At 45.1% G+C, this 13,620-nt stretch overlaps 1 pseudogene; it reads left to right on the forward strand.

The window, feature by feature from the left end:
• Positions 1-1,091: 1,091 nt before the first annotated feature.
• On the forward strand, positions 1,092-10,226 carry LOC135536285 (phosphatase and actin regulator 3-like; annotated as a pseudogene).
• Positions 10,227-13,620: the final 3,394 nt, after the last annotated feature.

Raw genomic sequence — 13,620 nt, forward strand, 5'->3', positions numbered from 1 at the left:
TGATCCAGAGCGGCAGGTATTCGGTGATGTGGTAGAGAGAAGCAGTCCGATATGCTCTGGGTTGTTATCGTGCTGTGCAGACTGGTAGGTTTTGTCCGAGCTAAGGCTGGCCGGTGACTGAGAAAAAGGTGAAGACCGCTAGCCGTGGCTAACAAAGGCTAGTAGCTAGTTAGCTGGCTTGATCCTGATGGAAGTTCCAGTTTGAAGGAATAAAAGTAACGGAATCCAAGCACCACATTGGGTGAGGCAGGTTGCAAGTATATTTAGTTTGTAGATAGAAAGTGAGATTAAGTTATATACGAAAAATACTGGCTATTTACACGAGTAAGACACGGGATAAGACAAAGACAAATACACACTTCCTACTGCTACGCCATCTTGGAGTTTATACGATATTCCGGAACATCCCATTTATACGATAGTCCAGGGATTCACGCGTAATTAGCTGTTCAGCAGCCTTATGGCTTGGGGGAAGCAGCTGTTCCAGCAGCCTTATGGCTTGGGGGAAGCAGCTGTTCACATTTAACATTACATTTAAGTCATTTAGCAGACGCTCTTATCCAGAGCGACTTACAAATGGTGAATTCACCTTCTGACATCAGTGGAACAGCCACTTTACAATAGTGCATCTAAATCATTTAAGGGGGGGGTGGTGAGAAGGATTACTTTATCCTATCCTAGGTATTCCTTGAAGAGGTGGGGTTTCAGGTGTCTCCGGAAGGTGGTGATTGACTCCGCTGTCCTGGGCGTCGTGAGGTTTGTTCCACCATTGGGGGGCCAGAGCGAACAGTTTTGACTGGGCTGAGCGGGAACTGTACTTCCTCAGTGGTAGGGGGAGAGGCGAGCAGGCCAGAGGTGGATGAACGCAGTGCCCTTGTTTGGGTGTAGGGCCTGATCAGAGCCTGGAGGTACTGGGGTGCCGTTCCCCTCACAGCTCCGTAGGCAAGCACCATGGTCTTGTAAGCGGATGCGAGCTTCAACTGGAAGCCAGTGGAGAGAGGGAGGAGCGGGGTGACGTGAGAGAACTTGGGAAGGTTGAACACCAGACGGGCTGCGGCGTTCTGGATGAGTTGTAGGGTTTAATGGCACAGGCAGGGAGCCCAGCCAACAGCGAGTTGCAGTAATCCAGACGGAGATGACAAGTGCCTGGATTGGGACCTGCACGCTTCCTGTGTGAGGCAGGGTCGTACTCTGCGGATGTTGTAGAGCTTGAACCTACAGGAACGGGCCACCGCCATGATGTTAGTTGAGAGCGACAGGGTGTTGTCCAGGATCACGCCAAGGTTCTTGGCGCTCTGGGAGGAGGACACAATGGAGTTGTCAACCGTGATGGCGAGATCATGGAGCGGGCAGTCCTTCCCCCGGGAGGGAGCAGCTCCGTCTTGCCGAGTTCAGCTTGAGGTGGTGATCCGTCATCCACACTGATATGTCTGCCAGACATGCAGAGATGCGATTCGCCACCTGGTCATCAGAAAGGGGAAAGGAAGATTAATTGTGTGTCGTCTGCATAGCAATGATAGGAGAGACCATGTGAGGTTATGACAGAGCCAAGTGACTTGGTGTATAGCGAGAATAGGAGAGGGCCTAGAACAGAGCCCTGGGGGACCCCAGTGGTGGCGCGTGGCGAGGAGACAGATTCTCGCCACGCCACCCTACTAGGAACGAACCTGTCAGGTAGGCCCCCTTAATCAAGGGTGGGCCGGCGCCGGAGATGCCCAACTCGGAGAGGGTGGAGAGGAGGATCTGATGGTTCACAGTATCGAAGGCAGCCGATAGGTCTAGAAGGATGAGAGCAGAGAGAGAGTTAGCTTTAGCAGTGCGGAGCGCCTCCGTGATACAGAGAAGAGCAGTCTCAGTTGAATGACTAGTCTTGAAACCTGACTGATTTGGATCAAGAAAGGTAATTCTGAGAGAGATAAGCGGGAGAGCTGGCCAAAGGGCGGCACGTTCAAGAGTTTTGGAGAGAAAGAAAGAAGGGATACTGGTCTGTAGTTGTTGACATCGGAGGGATCGAGTGTAGGTTTTTCAGAAGGGGTGCAACTCTCGCTCTCTTGAAGAAGGAAGGGACGTGGCCAGCGGTCAGGGATGAGTTGATGAAGCGAGGTGAGGTAAGGGAGAAGGTCTCCGGAAATGGTCTGGAGAAGAGAGGAGGGGATAGGGTCAAGCGGGCAGATTGTTCAGCAGTCTTATGGCTTGGGGTAGAAGCTGTTCAGCAGTCTTTTGGATTTGGGGCAGAACCTGAAATTATTTAGGTTACAATCAGTTCCGCATGCTTTAAAAAAATTCTTATAGAGCTCCTGGTCAGTAAATTGGGGAATCCAATTGATTTTGATTGTCCTTTCTAGCTTTTTCTAATACATTGAACTTCTCATGAATTTGACATTGTTTTGCATTTGCATCAATTTGAACGATATTGTAGAGGGTTTTTAAATGGGTTGTCCATATGTCCCCATTTTGTATCTCTAATTCCTCTAGTTTCTTTCAGGTTTTTCCAGTTTTGCCAGAAGTTGTTTGTGTTTATGGACTCCTCAATTAGTGTCAGGTGCTTGCTGTTGCACTGTGCTTTTTTTGGTTGGTACGTTTATAGAGTTTTAAAGTCTCACAGTATTGAAGGTGTAATTCACCATTATTTGGGTCTCTGTGCTTTTGGTTTGATAGTGTTCTAAGTTTTTCCTTATAATTTTACAGTCTGCATTAAACCAGTCTGTGGGCGTTTTGCTGTTGTTGAGGTAATTCAAGTAATATGTAGATATAGGTAGAGGTAAAGGGACTATGCATAGATAATGAACAGAGAGTAGCAGCAGCGTAAAAATGGGGGGTGGAGTGGGGACAATACAAATAGGTAGCCGTTTGATGAGCTGTTCAGCAATCCTATGGCTTGGGGGGTAGAAGCTGTTAAGAAGCCTTTTGGACCTAGACTTGGCGCTCTGGTACCGCCTGCCGTGCGGTAGCAGAGAAAACATTCTATGACTACAGTAGGGTGGCTGGAGTCTTTGGTAATTTTTTGGGCCTTCCTCTGACACCGCCTGGAATATAGGTCCTGGATGGCAGGAAGCTTGGCCCCAGTGATGTGCTGGGCCATTCGCACTACCTTCTAACAGTTCCCTGTTAGTCCTATAGGTGATACTGTGTTAAATCTGAGCTCTCTTCTCTTCCCTTCCTCTCCTCTCCTCCTCCCTCTCTCCTCTCAGTGATGGAGCAGCAGCAGGGGGAGGGTGCTCCGGGGGTGTGGTCTCGGGGTGCGGACCCCTCCCGTAAGGATGAATAGTAAACTGGCCAGTCTGGGACGGATCTTTAAACCCTGGAAGTGGAGGAAAAAGAAGCAGCAGAACTCCTCAGGTGACCAAGATGGACACTTGATTTTTATCTAACGGAATGTATGTGTAGGATGAACCTACTGATATTGTTCTGTGTGTTTCAGCTGTAGAGAGGAAGGCAGCGGTACCATTGACCCCAGACCAACTGGTTAGGAGGGGCCTGGAGACCCCAGACCAACTGGTTAGGAGGGGCCTGGAGACCCCAGACCAGCTGGTTAGGAGGGGCCTGGAGACCCCAGACCAACTGGTTAGGAGGGGCCTGGAGACCCCAGACCAACTGGATAGGAGGGGCCTGGAGGGGACTGAGCCAGGTATACCACACACACACACACACACACACACACACACACACACACACACACACACACACACACACACACACACACACACACACACACACACACACACAACCCACTGTAATAGTAAAAAGTGAATACTTTCATGCCGATAAACTTCTGTATAACTCCTGTGTCTGTGTATGTGTTTAGAGTGTTGTGAGGCGTGTGGGGGGGTAGAGGACCCTCCCAGGCAATCAGATGCAGAGGAGGAGGAACCTCTGGCTCCCCTGGCAACCACCTCAGAGGACCTGATCAGCGACGAAGACAACCCCTCTACAGGTACGACCTCTGACCTCCGACCTCTAACCTCTGACCCCTCTACAGGTAGGACAAATGTCCCTCCAAATTTTGATTTAGGACTGTAGTGCAGTGTCGGCTGTTTTCATGAACCTCTGCAGTCATATTATGTATGGCATCTTCTTATAAAGGCACAATGATAGGAGATCAGAACCACAGTAAGCCAGCTGATTCATTTCAGATTTACAAGAAAACTTTTAATATCAATAATTTGACAGAGGACTGTGTTGTTGATGATGATACTGTTTGTTTCAGTGGTGGACCTGACAGAGGATATTGTGATGGTCCCTAGCCAGAGTGAGGAGGGTGGAGAGGAGGATGCGTCCCTCTGTGAGTCCTGTGTGGACAATACCCTGGGACAGGCTGAGACAGGAGGGGGACAGGAGACACCCCACCCAATGGACCCCCATCCTGCCGGGCCGGCACCCCGCCACCCCCCAACCGGCCTAAACTACTGACCAGGCTGGGCAGTCTAGAGGGTAAGTCTCAAATCAGCTTCCAACTAGCCTCTGTTACTGGCCTGTTAGCCTGCTAGCTAACGCTAAGAAGCCTCATACTGCTGGCTTAATCCGGTCCAAGCTGGGCTGACAGGGGGTTAGGTTGAACTATCACAGATCATCATAGTATATTATACCTCTCTCCACCAGGCTAGTATGTTATATATATATATATATACTGTATTCAGGGCATTCGGAAAGTATTCAGACCCCTTGACTCTGTCCACATTTTGTTATATTACAGCCTTAATCTAAAATGATCAGTCCACACAGAATACCCCATAATGACAAAGCAAAAACAGGTTTTGAGTCATTTTTGAAAAACAAATTATAAATAAAATCACATTTAGATAAGTTTTCAGACCCTTTACTCAAAACTTTGTCGAAGCACCTTTGGCAGTGATTACAGCCTCAAGTCTTCTTGGGTATGACGCTACCAGCTTGGCACACTTGTATTTGGGGAGTTTCTCCCATTCTTCTCTGCAGATCCTCTCAAGTTCTGTCAGGTTGGATGGGGAGCGTTGCTGCACAGCTATTTTCAGGTCTCTCCAGAGATGTTCGATCAGGTTCAAGTCCGGGCTCTGGTTGGGCCACTCAAGGACATTCAGAGACTTGTCCCGAAGACCATCATGCGTTGTCTTGGCTCTGTGCTAAGGGTTGTTGTCCTGTTGGAAGGTGAATCTTCGCCCCAGTCTGAGGTCCTGAGCACTCTGGAGCAGGTGTTCATCAAGGATCTCTCTGTACTTTGCTCCGTTCACCTTTGCCTCATCCCTGACTGGTCTCCCAGTCCCTGCCGCTGAAAAACATCCCCACAGCATGATGCTGCCACCACCATGCTTCACCGTAGGGATGGTGCCAGGTCTCCTCCAGACGTGACACCTGGCATTTCAGGCCGAAGAGTTCAATCTTAGTTTCATCAAATTAAAATTGTATTTGTCACATGCGCTGAAAACAACAGGTGTAAGTAGACCTTACAGTGAAATTCTTACTTACAAGCCCTTAACCAACAATGCAGTTAAGAAAATACAGGGGTACCGGTCAGTCGAGGTAATATGTACATGTAGGTAGAGGTACAGTGACTATGCATAAGACAAGATACCCTTGTTTCTCATGGTCAGAGTCCTTTAGGTGCCTTTTACTGAGGAGTGGCTTCCCTCTGGCCACTCTACCATAAAGGCCTGATTGGTAGAGTGCTGCAGAGATGGTTGTCCTTCTGGAAGGTTCTCCCATCTCCACAGAGGAACTCTGGAGCTCTGTCAGTGGCCATAGGGTTCTTGGTCACCTCCCTGAGTAAGGCCCTTCTCCCCCAATTGCTTAGTTTGGCCGTGCGGCCAGCTCTAGGAAGAGTCTTGGTGGTTTGAAACTTCTTCCATTTCAGAATGATGGAGGCCACTGTGTTCTTGGGGACCTTTAATGCTGCAGAAATGTTTTGGTACCCTTCCCAGGATCTGCCTCGACACAATCCTGTCTCGGAGCTCTACAGACAATTCCTTTGACCTCATGGCTTGGTTTTTGCTCTGACATGCGCTGTCAACTGTGGGACATTATATAGACAAGTGTGTGTCTTTCCAAATCATGTCCAATCAACTGAATTTACCACAGGTGACTCCAATCAAGTTGTGTAAACATCAAGGATGATCAATGGAAACAGAATGCACCGGAGCATAATTTCAATTTCTCATAGCAAAGGGTCTGAATACTTATTTCCATAAGGTATCTGTTTTTTTATTTGTAATAGTTTTGCAAAATTTTAGAATAAGGCTGTAATGTAACAAAATGTGGAAAAAGTCAAAGGGTCTGAATACTTCCCGAATGCACTGTACAACCACATGGCATGATTTAAGAATGGCAAAGGGGTATTTTATTTATTTATTTTTAACTAGGCAAGTCAGTTAATAAGAACAAGGATCTTTCTGTACTTTGTTCCGTTCATCTTTCCCTTGATCCTGACAAGTCTCCTAGTCCCTTCCGCTGAAAAACATCCCCACAGCATGATGCTGCCACCACCATGCTTCACCGTAGGGATGGTGTCAGGTTTCCTCCAAACGCGACGCTTAGCATTCAGGCCCAAGCGTTCAATCTTGGTTTCATAAAAATTTCTTTTATTTGTCATTTGCGCCAAATACAACAGGTGTACTGTGAAATGCTTACTTACAAGCCCTTAACCGACAATGCAGTTCTAAGAAAATAGAGCTAAGTAATTGTTTATTAAAAAATGTAAGTAAAATAGAAAACATTGAAAAAGGTAACAATAAAATAACAATAATGAGGCTATATACAGGGGTTACTGAGGCAATGTGCAGTGTGTACAGCTGTCAAAGTGATTTGTACATGTAGGAGACCAGAGAATCTTATTTTTCATGGTCTGAGAGTCCTTTAGGTGCCTTTTGGCAAACTGCAAGTGGGCTGGCGTGTCTTTTACTGAGGAGTGGCTTCTGTCTGGCCACTCTACCATAAAGACCTGATTGGTGGAGTGCTGCAGAGATGGTTGTCCTTCTGGAAGATTCTTCTATCTCCACAGAGGAACTCTGGAGCTCTGTCAGAGTGACATCAGGTTCTTGGTCACCTCCCTGACCAAGGCCGTTCTCCCCCGATTGCTCAGTTTGGTCGGGCGGCCGGGCGGCCAAACATCTTCCATTTAACAATGATGGAGGCCACTGTGTTCTTGGGGACCTTCAATGCTGCAGAAAATTTTTTTGTACCTTGACACAATCCTGTCTCGTAGTTCTACTGACAATTCCTTCGACCTCATGGCTTGGTTTTTGCTCTGACGTGCACTGTCAACTGTGGGACCTTATATAGACAGGTGTGTGCCTTCCCAAATCATGTCCAATCAATTGAATTTACACAGGTGGACTCCGTCTCAAGCATGATCAATGGAATGTGGTATGCACCTGAGCTCATTTTCGAGTCTCATAGCAAAGAGTCTGAATACTTATGTTGATAAGGTATTTCAGTTTCGTATCAATTAGCACCATTAGCACCATCTGGACAAGAGTAATACCTATGTGAGAATGCTGTTCATCGACTACAGCTCGGCATTTAACACCATAGTACCCTCCAAGCTCGAGACCCTGGGTCTCGACCCGACGTGTGCAACTGGGTACTGGACTTCCTGACGGGCCGCCCCCAGGTGGTAAGGGTAGGCAACAACATCTCCACCCCGCTGATCCTCAACACTGGGTCCCCACAAGGGTGCGTTCTGAGCCCTCTCCTGTACTCCCTGTTCACCCACGACTGCGTGGCCACACACGCCTCCAACTCAATCATCAAGTTTGCGGACGACACAACAGTGGTAGGCTTGATTACCAACAATGACGAGACGGCCTACAGGGAGGAGGCGAGGGCCCTCAGAGTGTGGTGTCAGGAAAATAACCTCACACTCAACGTCAACAAAACTAAGGAGATGATTGTGGACTTCAGGAAACAGCAGAGGGAACAACCCTCTATCCACATCGATGGAACAGTAGTGGAGAGGGTAGTAAGTTTTAAGTTCCTCGGCATACACATCACAGACAAACTGAATTGGTCCACCCACACAGACAGCATCGTGAAGAAGGCGCAGCAGCGCCTCTTCAACCTCAGGAGGCTGAAGAAATTCGGCTTGTCACCAAAAGCACTCACAAACTTCTACAGATGCACAATCGAGAGCATCCTGACGGGCTGTATCACCGCCTGGTACGGCAACTGCTCCGCCCACAACCGTAAGGCTCTCCAGAGGGTAGTGAGTTCTGCACAACGTTTCACTGGGGGCAAACTACCTGCCCTCCAGGACACCTACACCTCCCGATGTTACAGGAAGGCCATAAAGATCATCAAGGACAACAACCACCCGAGCCACTGCCTGTTCACCCCGCTATCATCCAGAAGGCGAGGTCAGTACAGGTGCATCAAAGCTGGGACCGAGAGACTGAAAAACAGCTTCTATCTCAAGGCCATCAGACTGTTAAACAGCCACCACTAACATTGAGTGGCTGCTGCCAACACACTGACTCAACTCCAGCCACTTTAATAATGGGAATTGATGGGAAATTATGTAAAATATATCACTAGCCACTTTAAACAATGCTACCTAATATAATGTTTACATACCCTACATTATTCATCTCATATGTATACGTATATACTGTACTCTATCATCTACTGCATCTTTATGTAATACATGTATCACTAGCCACTTTAACTATGCAACTTTGTTTACATACTCATCTCATATGTATATACTGTACTCGATACCATCTACTGTATCTTGCCTATGCTGCTCTGTACCATCACTCATTCATATATCTTTATGTACATATTCTTTATCCCCTTACACTTGTGTATAAGACAGTAGTTTTGGAATTGTTAGTTAGATTACTTGTTGGTTATTACTGCATTGTCGGAACTAGAAGCACAAGCATTTCGCTACACTCGCATTAACATCTGCTAACCATGTGTATGTGACAAATAAAATTTGATTTGATGATTTGATTACAACCATTCTACCCAGGACCTTCACCATTATATTTACCAACAGAGCAACAGTAACATTATATTATTATAATACTCTCTCCAGGTCCTCACCCTTTCCCTAAGTCGGGTGCTAACCCAGAGAGGAAGAAGTCTCCAGCCACTTTCCCCAGGACCTTCACTCTGCCCAGAACCTCCCCAGACTCCTTGCTGAGAGGACGGATCACCACGCCTACTGGCTCTCCTCACCTGGGGATGCTGCACCCCCCACCACCACCCAGCTGCATCATTGAGGAGCTCCATCGCGCCCTGGCCACCAAACACAGACAGCACAGGTAGGACACCAATCAATCAATCACCAAACACAGACAGCACAGGTAGGACACCAATCAATCAATCACCAAACACAGACAGCACAGGTAGGACACCAATCAATCAATCACCAAACACAGACAGCACAGGTAGGACACCAATCAATCAATCACCAAACACAGACAGCACAGGTAGGACACCAATCAATCAATCACCAAACACAGACAGCACAAGTAGGACACCAAACACAGACAGCACAGGTAGGACACTAATCACAGACAGCACAGGTAGGACACCAATCATTCTATTATTGATAAAGCCCTTTTACATCTGCATTCGTCACAAAGTGCTTTACAGATAACCAGCCTAATACCCCTAAGAGCAAGCAATGCCGAGACAGAAGCCCCAGTGACGAGGAAGAACTGCCCTAGTCAATCAATCAATCAATCACCGAGCACAGACAGGACAGGTAGATGGATGGAAAGCATGTTGTTGTAGGGTAAAGTGCCTTGCTCAAGGCCACAACGGTTAAGGATTGTTAGGATGTGAACCCAGTAGCCCTTCAGTTGCCAGATCAATCCCCCCTTTTATTTGAAGGTATGTATGTGCTCTGTTGTCCTCCAGTTTCCAACCAAAGGAGATACACTCTTCTCCGAAGCGTCGGTCCGACGGTCATCTGTTGCATACAGCCAGCGTGGAGAAAGAGCTGTTCGGAGCCTCGGAGAGAGAGAAGGAGAGAGAGAAGGAGAGGGAGAAGGAGAGAGAGAAGGAGAGAGAGAGAGAGTCAGATGAGAACAAGGAGAACAGACGTCTAGACGATCCTGACCGTTGGAACGACTCGTCATCTCCGGTAAACACACCCACACCCACCCACACCCACACCCACACCCACCCACACACCCACCCACCCACCCACACCCACACCCACACCCCACCCACACCCACACCCACCCACCCACACCTGTGCTGTGCTGCTGTAGTGCATTGTGTCCTCTACTCTCTGAGGCCTCAGAGTATCTCTCCTCTCTATAGTGTACACACCTTCAAATTAGTGGATTCGGCTATTTCAGCCATACCCGTTACTGATAGGTGTATAAAATCGAGCACACAGCCATGCAATCTCCATAGACGAACATTGTCAGTAGGTCTTAGCATCATGTCTGATTCTCTGTAATAATGCTAAGGGAATAATAATGCATTGTCAGTAGGTCTTAGCATCATGTCTGATTCTCTGTAATAATGCTAAGGGAATAATAATGCATTGTATTTTGTATTGTATTTTCTTTCACCTCCTTTTTATTTTTATTATTATTTTTTAACCTTTATTTAACCAGGTCAAGTCAGTTAAGAACAAATTCTTATTTTCAATGACGGCCTAGGAACAGTGGGTTAACTGCCTGTTCAGGGGCAGAACGACAGATTTGTACCTTGTCAGCTCGGGGTTTGAACTTGCAACCTTCCGGTTACTCGTCCAATGCTCTAACCACTAGGCTACTCCTGCCGCCCCTTGTCTGAAGGACAAATGGATAAACAGGTTAATGTCAAGCCCGGCATGTTTTTTCAAAATGTGCGCTGGAAGTTGCTAAGAATTTTCACAACGTTCAAGTTTGCGCTCAGCAGGCCTGAAATTAGCTCAGTGCTGACAGGGAACATTGATGATGGGATGTATAGACTATGGACAGTATGTGGATATAATATATAGTATATCTAGAATATGTGGATCATGTAGTGTATATATACTGTATATATATATATATGTAATGGGATGGATAGACTATGGACAGTATGTGGATATAATATATCTGTAGAATATGTGGATCATGTAGTGTATATATACTGTATATATATGTGATGGGATGTATAGACTATGGACAGTATGTGGATATAATATATCTGTAGAATATGTGGATCATGTAGTGTATATATACTGTATATATATGTGATGGGATGTATAGACTATGGACAGTATGTGGCTTTCACACAGGTATGATTCCGGAGTTAATTAAGCAATTAACATTCCATCATGTGTAAAATTGCAGTGTCCCATTATTTTGTCTATTATGTCAAGAAGAAGAGATCTCAGTGACTTTAAAAGAAGGGTCTCAAAGGAGGGGTTTAAAGGGGGTGTGTCTCTGTCACCCAATTGAACACTTCTGGGAGATTCTGGAGACATTTTCCACCACCATCATCAAGACACCAAATTATGGAAATTCTCGTGGAAGAATGTTTTCACATCCCTCCAATAGAGTTTCAGACACTTGTAGAATCTATGCCAAGGAGGTGCATTGAAGCTGTTATGGCTCGTGGAGGCCCAATGCCCTATTAAGACGCTATGTGATTGTTTCCTTTATTTAGGAGTAGATTATGAGACGAGAGGGATAAAGGGTGACCGAATGGGGAATGGAACCACTGCCTCCAGGGGATGTTCAATGCAGTAGTACTACCACTATACCAGCCCCTGGCCCTATATAATACATTGTTCACAGTATAAATAAATTCACTGTCTTTATCAATAGAGTTGCAATAAACGTTATCCCATCGTAGTTGTTTCATGAATTGTTTTTCACATACTTGGCAGCTAAAAGCTGAATTACAGTACACAACACCAAAATAAATGATCTAATGACTCTGCCTCCTCACAGCAGAATCTGCAGAGCTGGGAAGATTGTATCCTCCATATATATAACATTCTATTGGTTGCACGGATTTCGTATAGAAATTTAAATTGAAAAATCAGAAGTTTTTACTCCGGTGTTGTTTTGCGTATCAATTCATAAACCATGTGCCATGGAATGGGTACATCGATAATCTCTTCACAACTATTTTGCAGTTTATATGGCACAGCTGCCAGTTTTTGGTCCTTAAATGAAATTGGTATATGCTTTTATTTATCACACTTTTCTTTAACCATTTATGTTCTTTAATACAAGTTCCTTACTTTTCCCCCCTTCTACTTGCCTCTTCCATTTTTGTGGTAATGCTGCAATTAGTTGGTTGTAATTTTGGGTAGAGCAGACATTTCCATATGTCTATGTTAGCTGCATGTGTGACATAACTCCACCAGTCCTATTTATGATATCATTGACTAAAATTATACCTTTTTGAAAAATACATTTGTTTTTAATCAATTAGTATATTTGAGGTTAACCACAATATTTGTTGTATTATTTGTTCTGTCTTTCAGGTGGATTAAACTAGAACAATTGGGTGGATTAAAAAGAACAATATTTTGGAGATGATTTCCTTTTCAAACAACCGAAAGTGAGCAGATGGAATCTGAATAAAGGGGAAAAGGCCCTTCCTGAACATAGGATGAGACATTCTTACCAATTTACTAGAAAACCAGCTTGGATCTAAGTATAACTTGTGTATGACTGATGCCTTTAGTGAGAGGTCTAATGCTTTAATGTTTAATCATTTCTGCCCTCCGAATTCATACTAGTTGTATAAATAGGCCCTTTTAATTTGGTAAAGCTTGCTATTACAACTAAAATGGAATATTTTTTGTTTCTATAATTTAAAAAGCAGGTCACTAGCTGTAGGCAAAACCATAAGCAAATAGGTAAACTGTGATATGACTAAAGAGTTACAGTTTTTTACAATCCCTTTGGCACTAATTTCAAAGCCTTGTGGTCATTTTTCAAAACTCTAGACACAAAACTCAAAACGGTCATCACTTGTAACACAGGCTGTCCAATGTTCAAAACATTGCATTGTGCATTCATATCTTTAAAGAAACCTTGCACTTGCAGAATCATTGGTTCAAATAACTAATGTATCATGAAATACCACAAGAACATTCATTTAGATCAGCCACACACAAGATACCGATAGTTTCACTGTGTAGTTGTTCGTACAATCAGTAAATATTGTAATACAAAATACGTGACACATGTTTCATTATGCTACTACACGTGAATACATCACTGTAAAATAACTAGTAGAGTGAATACTGCAGACACAGTGGAATCATTGAACAAAATATGAAATGTTTTGATGAAATACAATAAGATCACAACATAGGTTTCTTTGAATCAAAGCAAAAATAATTTGCTACAAAAAAAGAAAAAACTACAGTAAAATATTGACTGCAGTGTTCCTCACCTGGCTTACTGTAAAAGATCAACTGCAGTGTTCCTCACCTGGCTTACTGTAAAAGATCAACTGCAGTGTTCCTCACCTGGCTTACTGTAAAACATCACTGCAGTGTTCCTGACCTGGCTTACTGTAAAACATCACTGCAGTGTTCCTCACCTGGCTTACTGTAAAACATCACTGCAGTGTTCCTTACCAGGCTTACTGTAAAACATCACTGCTGTGTTCCTCACCTGGCTTGCTGTAAAACATCACTGATGTGTTCCTCACCTGGCTTACTGTAAAACATCACTGCAGTGTTCCTCACCAGGC

The sequence above is a fragment of the Oncorhynchus masou genome, unplaced genomic scaffold (assembly GCF_036934945.1).
Source record: "Oncorhynchus masou masou isolate Uvic2021 unplaced genomic scaffold, UVic_Omas_1.1 unplaced_scaffold_5894, whole genome shotgun sequence".
NCBI lineage: Eukaryota > Metazoa > Chordata > Actinopteri > Salmoniformes > Salmonidae > Oncorhynchus > Oncorhynchus masou.